Below are 9,379 nucleotides of genomic sequence, written 5' to 3' on the forward strand. Positions count from 1 at the left end.
AAGGGACCATTCCCTGGAGAAGGATGTCATGCTTGGTAGGGTGGAGGGTCGTCGAAAGAGGGAGAGGCCTTCGATGAGATGGATTGACACGGTGGCTGCGATGATGGCCTCAAGTATAGCAGGGATTGTGGGGCTGGCGTGGGATGGGGCAGTGTTTCGTTCTGCTGTGTATGGTCTCACTATGAGTCAGAAATGACTCGATAGCACTTAACAGCAACAACATTATAATGCTCAAGGTAGATATTTAAGTTAAACTAGTTAAGTTAAACTAGTGTTTGGTTTTAAGACTAAAGGGGACATTTTTGGTCTAAGGTTTAAAGATTATCTTAGGGCAACAGTTTCAGAGGTTCATCAAGTTTAATGGCTCCAGGAAATCTGGAATGTATGAGCATTTGAAATTCAGTTCTGAATTTTCTCTCCTTTGATCAAGATTCTTCTATAGAATCTTTAATCAAAATGTCAGTAATGGTAAGTCGGCACCATCCAGTTTTGATCTCATGGCCAAGGAGGAAGCCACACATTCCGTACCCTTTCTCCTTCTTTTCCTTTTTCTTCTGTTTGTCTAGGGAAATAGAGACAAATTTTCTGTGCTTTAGATGGCCACTTGCAAACTTTTTTTTTTTTTTTTTAATTTGAACATAAGAATGTATGTTTATTGCCAAAAGAAGAAGATGTGCTAAAGAAAAGGAAGGACAGAAATAGAAGCACCTCATGTAACATAAAGAATTTAAAAGAATCTTACTTTTTGTCCTAATGGCAGCATGAGTAATAGGAACATTTTGCTGCCTGCCACAGCTTGGGGGTTCTTTTTGGGACCTGAGAAGCAAATTGTTTGAAATACAGTGTGAAGAAAGCAGGTTTGGCAAGTCTTCACTGCAAACTTTGAACCCCCATTATTTCAGACCTACATCCCCTGCATGGCCCGGCAGAACACATGCTTTCTAACACAAGGATCCTCTGTAGTTGAGCTGGGAGATAACTTCTTTTCTTCTGACTGGGTGGGCATTTTGGGGCCTACATATTTTTTTGTTTGTTTGTTTTTCCCAATATATAGCCAACAAATTGCACATAATCTATACAGCATATTAGGTGGATGCAAGAAACTTTTGTGAGACAAAGGTAGTATAGCACCTCTCACAGGATCACCCTTTGAGGGGATTCTGGAAATGGAGTGTGATCCCCAAAGCTCCATTCACAGTGCCAGACTTGCCAGAGTGGGGGATATCTTGTAGGGATTTGCTTGCTGTAAGTTGGGATACACATTGTTTCAGCCTTTCACTTTCTGCTTTTAGATGATTCTGCTGCACATATTTGTCAGTAGTTTTCCACCTATAATAATATTCAGTGATGCTAGTCAGTAATTTTCAAGGCAGACAGTTTTGACCTATATCGTTGAAATCTTTGCCATATTTTTCCAGTGACTTTTCAAATAATTTAGCTTCAAAAGCTGACCATTTTTCCAATTCATTTCTACTTAAAACAGCTCTTCCAAGTGGTACTACTAAGACACTAATTGCACTGCTCAAATGATAGCTTCATCTCTACAACATATCCACAGGATGAAACAGGATGATGTCCCATCAAACTGCAGACTAGGTTCATATGCCATCCTCCACCTCCACCCACCTTCTTGACCAGCATGACTTCCATCCCAGGCTGTTCCCTGACAGAGCCTGGGTGCCATGCCCAGCGCCTCATAGTTTTGTTTTTGAATTATTCTTTTTATATTTCTCCTTTCTTCCATTTTTTCCTCTTTCCCCTCCCTGTTTTTTTTCCTTCCCCCTTCCTGATTTCCTTTTTATTCCCTTCCTTTTGTTTCTTCCAATCCTTTGTTTTTCCTTTTTTTAAGCAGAAATTAATGGAATTTGTTAAAACCAACAAAGTTTTAACAAGGCCAGCTTTACAAAAATGCTAAAGGGAGTCCTTCAGACAGAGAGCAAACAAGTGCAAACAATGACTGATAATTAACACGCATGATGGCATAACCCAGAAACCAATCTAGTTATAGAAATATCCAAAGTAAAATAAGCTTACAAGACTGTAAACAGGGAACCAGAGACATCAATTGGTAAATGAGGACATCTGCAAACCAAAAAGAAGGAATAAATACTGCAGTTACAGAATTTCTAAACGGAGAGGTAGCCAAGACAATTGTGAGGGAACCCTCTCAAATTCATTTTATGAAGCAAGCATAACCTGACACCAAAACAAAAGATGTTACTAGAAAGGAAAACAACAGACCAATATCCCTCATGAATATAGATGCAAAAATCATAAACAAAATCCCAGGCAATAGACTCCAATAACATATCAAAAAAAATACATGATGGCCAAGTGGGATTCATACCAGGTATGCAAGGATGGCTAAGCATTAGAAAAACACCCTAATCCATCACATAATTAAAATAAAGGAGAGTAATCACATTATGATATCCATAGATGTAGAAAAGGCATTGGGTAAAATCCAACAACCACTCTTGATAAAAACTTCCAAAAAATAGAATTATAAGGGAAATTTCTCAACATAATAAAGGGCATATATGCAAATCCAACAGCCAACATTATTCTTAATGGAGAGACTGAAACCGTTCCCCTTGCAAACAGGCACTAGACAGAGATGTCCGCTATCTCCACTTCCATTCAACATTGTATTGGAAAATTCTAGCCAGGGCAATAAGGCAAGAAAAGGAAATCAAAGGCATCCAAATTGGTAAGGAAGAAGTCAAACTATGCCTATTCACAGATGATATGATCCTCTATATAGGAAACCCAAGACACTCAGCAAGAAAACTACTGGAACTTGTTGAAAGATTTAGCACAGTTACAGGAAACAAGATAAACATATAAAAATCCATTGGATACCTCTATACTAGTAAAGAGGTCTCTGAAAAGGAAATAAGGGAATTAATACTAGTTATAATAGCTACCAAAAAAGATATAAAATACTTGGGAATAAATCTTATCAGGAACAAAAATGATATATACAAATAAAACTACAAAATGCTACTTTAAGAAACCATAAGAGATCTATATAAATGGAAGAACATATCATACTCATAGATGGGATTGAACCTTGTGAAAATGTCAATACTATCCAAAGCAATATATCCATTAAATGCAATCCTAATTCAGATTCCTTAAACATTATTCAAATACATGGAAAAAGATCACTAATTTTATATGGAAAGGAAAGTGACTTTGGATAAGCAAAGCACTACCGAAGAAGAAGAACAAAGTAGGAGGTCTCACACTCCCAGATCTCAAAGCCTACTACAGAGCCACAGTTGTCAAACAGCCTGGTATTGGTGCAATGATAGATATGTAGACCAGTGAATCTGAATTGAGAACCCAGATATAGATTCAGGTGGTCTTTGACAAAGGACCAAAACCCATTAAAAAGGGAAGAGATAGTCTCTTTCACAAATAGTGCTAAAAAAAACTGGATATCTATTTGCAGAAAGATGAAACAAGATCCATACCTCACACCATACACAAAAACTGAAGATGCAAATGAAACCTCATAAAAATGAAAAACTTTTTTTCATCAAAAGTTACCAAAAAAAATGAAAAAACAAGATATGAACTGAGAGAGTATCTTTGGAAACCCTATATCTAAAAAAGAATCTAATTACAAACTATATATAAAACTTTGACAATTTAACAATAAAAACCCAAATAATACAATCATAAAATGAAAGGACTTGAATGGGTATTTCACCAAAAAGGAGATTCAAATGTCTGCCAAACACGTGAAATGATGTTCAGCACATTGGAAACATCTCATCATTTAGTAAAAGCATACTGATTTTGTTTTTGAGATGCAAATCAAAACCAAATGGAACGCTTGCTGATGGAAATGCAAAATGGTACATCCATGGTGGAAAACAATGTGATTATTATTGTTGATAGGTGGTGTTGAGTTGTTTCCAACTCATAGCAACCCCATGTACAGCAGAATGAAACACTGCCCGATCCTGTACCAGCTCCATAATCCTTGCTATACTTGAGCCCATTGTCACAGCCACCATGTCAATCCATCTCGTTGAAGGCCTTCCCCTCTTTCGTCAATCCTCCACCTTACCAAGCATGACATCCTTCTCCAGGGAATGGTCTCTTCTGAAAACATGACCAAAGTAGGTGAGATGAAGTCTGGCCATTGTCGCTTCTAAGGAGCATTTTGGGTGTACTTCCTCCAGGACAGATCTGTTAGTTCTTTTAGCAGTCCACGGTACTTTCAGCATTCTTCACCAGCACCACAACTCAAAAGCATCAACTGTTCTTTGGTCTTCCTTATACATTGTCCAGCTCTCACATGCATACGAGGGGATTGAAAATATGATGGTTTGTGTTAGGTGCACCTTAGGCCTTAAGGAGACATCCTGGCTCCTCAGCATTTGAAAGAGTTCCTTCGTGGCCAGTGCTTCATGTCGTCTAATGTCCTGACTGCTGCTTCCATTGACATCAATTGTAGAACCAAGCAATGTGAATTCTTCCACAACCTCAATCTTTTTTCCACTTATCATGATGCTGCTTATTGGTCCAGTTGTGAGGACTTTTGTTTTCTTTATATTGAGATGTAATCCATACTGCGGACTGTATTCTTGAGCAATTGCACCACTATTTTTTCCAAGCAAGTGGTATTGAAAATAAAGCAGTGTTGTTCTCTCAAACTCTAAAAAACTCTACAATTTAGAGTTCAGCAATGTGATGGATCCCAAAAAAACTGAAAATAGAACTTCTACATGACCCAGCAATTCCACTCCCAGGTATACCCAAAGGACCTGAAAGAAGATACAAAGAGACTTGTACACCAATATTCATGGAAGCACTATTCACAATAGCCAAACAGTGGCAACAACACAAATGCACATCAACAGATGAATGGGTAAACAAAATGTGGTACAATAGAATAATACTCAACCAGTAGGAGAAATGAAGGCTGGATACCTGCAACAACATGGACATAGCTGGAAGACATTATGCTGAGTGAAAAAAGTCAATCACAAAAGGATAAATATTGTTTGAAGTCACTTATATAAAAATGCAAGAAAAGGAAATGTATAGAGAACAAAGTTTTTTAGTATTTACCAGGGGAGGGAATTTGATTAACAATTTATATGTTTCTAACATATTGATTGCACTGCTACTTTTTCCAAGCAAGTGGTATTGAAAATAAAGCAGTGTTGTTCTCCCAAACTCTAAAAAACACTACAATGTAGAGTTCAGCAATGTAGAGTTCTGTACATGACAAATGTGTATCATCATTGTTTCATGAATCAGTATTCACATAAAAGGAAAAATTGTCATGATATAGATGATGCAGAGGCTGGAGGGATTAAACATTTCATCTTTTCATTGTGTATGTGAAAAAACAGAGTTAAAGAGGGTTTTCCAAATCATCACCAATATCTAGATACTGCTGCCAAGAAAGTTCCCTGTTTCAGGCCCACCCCTAATAATTGTGAGGCTGGGGCCAGAGTAAAAATTGAGATTCATATTCCAAATGTTTAATGTATCACAAGTCCTGCTACATTTATAACCCATCTTGGATTCCTACTAAGAGTCCACAGCCCATTCAGCATGGATCCCCATCCAGATTCAGAGTCCAAAGGATCTGTCTTTCTCCAAGGCTAGGGATCTGATGGAACAGAGCTAGGCAGGGCAAGGTGGAAACTGATGATGAGCCAGGATTCCTAGGTAGTGGCTGCACCGAGCCCCACCCAAATATTGACTTACTTGTTCAGACTTCAAAGAGCTTGGATGAACTGGATCTCCTCTACAAACCTTCCTTCTCCAACTCAGGATTTCCAAAGCTTTTTTAAGCACCTCTCTAAACTAAAGAGGGAAGTAGCACAAACCTGGGATACACTTTGTCTTATTATTGTTAGGTGTTGTTGAGTCAGTAACAGCTTAAAGCGTCCCTTTATACAACAGAATGAAACACAGTCTGGGTCTGTTCCATTCTCACAATAGTTGTAAATCTTAGGGTAGCCATATTGAACAAAAGCAACCAGTCTTTCAGTAGTTTTCAGGCAGAAGCTGTGGTTTTCTGCTTGCTCTTCATACACTTACAAGTTTATATCCTCTGCCTGGGGTAGTCCAGTGTGGCTAGATTGATGTAATTTCAGTTAGCAAACATTCCAAACTCTATTTCTTACATAAGCATAAAAGTAAAAGAAAATAGTCTTGTGTTTGAGTGTTTATGATTTGTAGAGGCTGTTTAAAGCATGTTGCTATTGATGCCTATATCTAATAGTGGCACTGTCTAATTTCTAAAACTGGCAATTCTTGAAATATTTTTATCATAACAATATCCATAATGAAGTCATAAAGCTCCCAGGCTTTTTGTATGCATGTGTTATTCACATAAATTTCAGATTGGGTCCAATCATTGCAGGATATAGATAAAGTAAATTATGTTGCTTTTTATAAAAATCTTTTTTTGGGCATGTGATTCTCTGCCAAAAAGATTTGTTTTCATTCATTGCTATGTTCTTTTCTAGCCAGTGAAAGATTCACATAGAAATAATTTAGTTCTTAAAATACTTACAAATAAAAGCAATATCTTTGTCATATTCTGTTGATGTTATTTTATTTTATTTTTGAGGTACTGTAAAGGTGTGAGAAATATGAAGTCTCTAGTAACCCAGAATATGACTTGCAGTGTGCTCATCATCGTTTTGGGTAAGACTAGGTATTCCAATGCAAGTGTCCATAATCATTATGAAATTAACTGCATTTGGATTAATTATTTGAAATGCAAAAAATAAAGATGATTTTTTCTCTCAAATGAAACTGGCGTTAGGATATGTGTTTCTAAACTTGGTGCAAGTTATGATAAATATCATCAAGTTTTCTGTCCTTGAAATTTAAAGTCAATTCTATCCACTGTTTAAATCAGATTTTCCAAATCAAACTCAAGTAAGGAAACAAATGGAAACACATCTTTCAGCAGCATCTTCTGACAGTATATGATAAACGGCATCATTTACAAGAGTCTGCATCATACCATTTGCTTTTAGAAAGAAGAAAAATGCTGATTAAGCTTCCATTTGGCACAAGCCTTCCAGTACATACTGAGTTAAGCAATTCAATCTTGGTTTTAAAGCCATGCACATCTCTAATCATAACACACAAGAAGCAATAAAACTATCAGAAAGAGTGGGGCTGTTTACTTCTGAAACATTATAACATCTCTCAGCCAGCAGTGTTCCAAAAACATGATATTATTATCTATGGACTGACAGCTGAACACCCAAGGGCCTCTTGGTCACCCCAAAATTTGTTTTTAAAACCCACAAAAGGCTCTCTTAAAATAAGTGTAAAATTTTATTTCCAATTTGATGACTTACCCTCTTGTCTCAAAGGAAAAAAAAAAAATCATCTGACCATTTTCTCCATCAAATAACCTCAATTTTTGAAGAAGTGTTCAACCAAACAGCAAAACCACTAAGCATTAAGTTCAGCATGTGGTGTGAGTTGTTCTTATATTAAAATTGATTGTTATTATTGTTGAACATACTAGAGGTAGTAGTGTTTCTAAAGGAATACCAAGGATTTATGATATCAAGATAATAGTACAAAGAGAAACAAGTCATTAAAGTAATTTCAAAAGATTCAGTAAATATCTGAGTTGACGTTGATTTCCTTACTAATTATGAAGAAATGTTTTCCTACTTGATGGTACAAAAAAAGTTACATATACATTATGTAGATCCATCCTCAAATTATTTTCAAGCACTTTTCAGTATTTCTAAAGAATCTATTTTATATTATCAGTATATCTACTTATGAATAATTCTTATCTGTTCATTAAAGCAGTTTCCAACATACACTAATAATATCCAATTTTAGTTACTGAAAGTTGTTAAAATAAGTAAAACATATGTATTTTAAAATAGTTTATAATTTAGAATGGCCTTCTCTTTTATTAGTCCAATGTACTTTGTTTTTATTTCCCATTTTAGAAACTCCTGGTTGGAAGCTAATATTCTTTCTTTATTATGCCCCATTTACTTTAATTATCCTTGCAAAAAAAAAAAAAAAAAACTAAGGAAAGAAGAATACTTAAATTATCCCTTATTAAAATTCAGAATGAAGACAATGTGGGCAATCGGTTCTCAGAGAACAAAGGCTGTAAAACAGGTAATAGAAGAAAAAAATGAAAAGTTATATTTGAATATGAATAAAGTATCCTACATTAATAAAATTTCTCATGATCTGAGAAATTCTATTTTTTTGTTGCTTCTAGTACCTTCTATTATCAGGCTAAGTAGAGGAGTTTGAAAGGGTTCTGTTGACTGCACTTCAGTAAAGATGTACGGCCTCGGAAAACCATTGGGGGACACTGAGTTGAAACAACTCGATAGTAGTGGTTTTTTTTCTTTCTTTTTTTAAGAGGAATTTGAATTGTATCATTTGTGGTAAATGTGTGCTGTGTTTTGTGTATGTGGTTTGTGTGTGTGTGCATGTGTGTGCATTGACCTAATCTGGATTGCCTTTAATTAAACTCACTCCTGGGACAAAACAAACCATAATTTTCTGTTCTTGACCTGAGAAAAATCACAGCTCTAGCTAAGCCTCATTCTCTGGGATTCTTGATTACTTCTGGCCATTCTGATCTTTTCATTTCTTTTCTTTTTTTCTTTTTATTGTGATTTGGGTGAAAATTTAAAGAACAAATACACTTTCCATACAGCAGTTCACATACACTTTGTCTCATGACATTGGCCACAATTTACCACAATGCAACATCTCCCCTCCTACTTCCTTCCAATAGTTATCTCTTGCCTGTGTCCATCCCTCCATGCACTCCTGCCCACTGAGCTGTCTCCCTGTGCATAAGCAGCCCTTCTTTTTCCCATGCTTGTTTTCTCCAAAGAGTGTATCTACCTCAGGTAAATGTTCAACTCATATGCCTGTCTATTGTTTGGCTGGAAGTCACAGGAGTGGGTTCAATTCCAGACCTGAAGGGTAGCTAAGGGCCATAGTCTCAGTGTTCCACCAGGCTCTATTGGGCCAGCAAACCTGGTCCTCTGCTTTTTTTTTTTTTTTTTCTTTTTTCTTTTTTTCCTTGTGGTTAACCCTGTTCTTATTATTACTTTTTTTTTTTTTTACATTTTTCCCATTTTTTTCTTCATTATTCTCCTTCTCTACCTTTTTTGTTTAGTGCCCTATCCCCAGATATTGCAAGTTTTCTTGTTTTCTTCTTCTTTTCTCCCCTTTTTTCTTTTTTGGGTTACAGTTCCTGTGTGATTACATTTTTTGGTCCATATGCTTTGAGAGTTTTGATGGTTATTCAATTGTAATTTTTGTCTAACTGAGTGGGAGACAGCAAGAGTCCCCATAAGATACAAATACACCCACACCTCCTGCAACT

The 9,379-nt window shown here is 36.3% G+C and overlaps 1 pseudogene; it reads right to left on the bottom strand.

The window, feature by feature from the left end:
* Positions 1 to 750: 750 nt before the first annotated feature.
* LOC122150913 lies at positions 751 to 1,580 on the bottom strand (annotated as a pseudogene).
* Positions 1,581 to 9,379: the final 7,799 nt, after the last annotated feature.

The sequence above is a fragment of the Orycteropus afer genome, unplaced genomic scaffold, assembly GCF_000298275.1.
Source record: "Orycteropus afer afer isolate SDZICR_OR568_19922 unplaced genomic scaffold, OryAfe1.0 scaffold00260, whole genome shotgun sequence".
In the NCBI taxonomy this organism is placed as follows: domain Eukaryota; kingdom Metazoa; phylum Chordata; class Mammalia; order Tubulidentata; family Orycteropodidae; genus Orycteropus; species Orycteropus afer.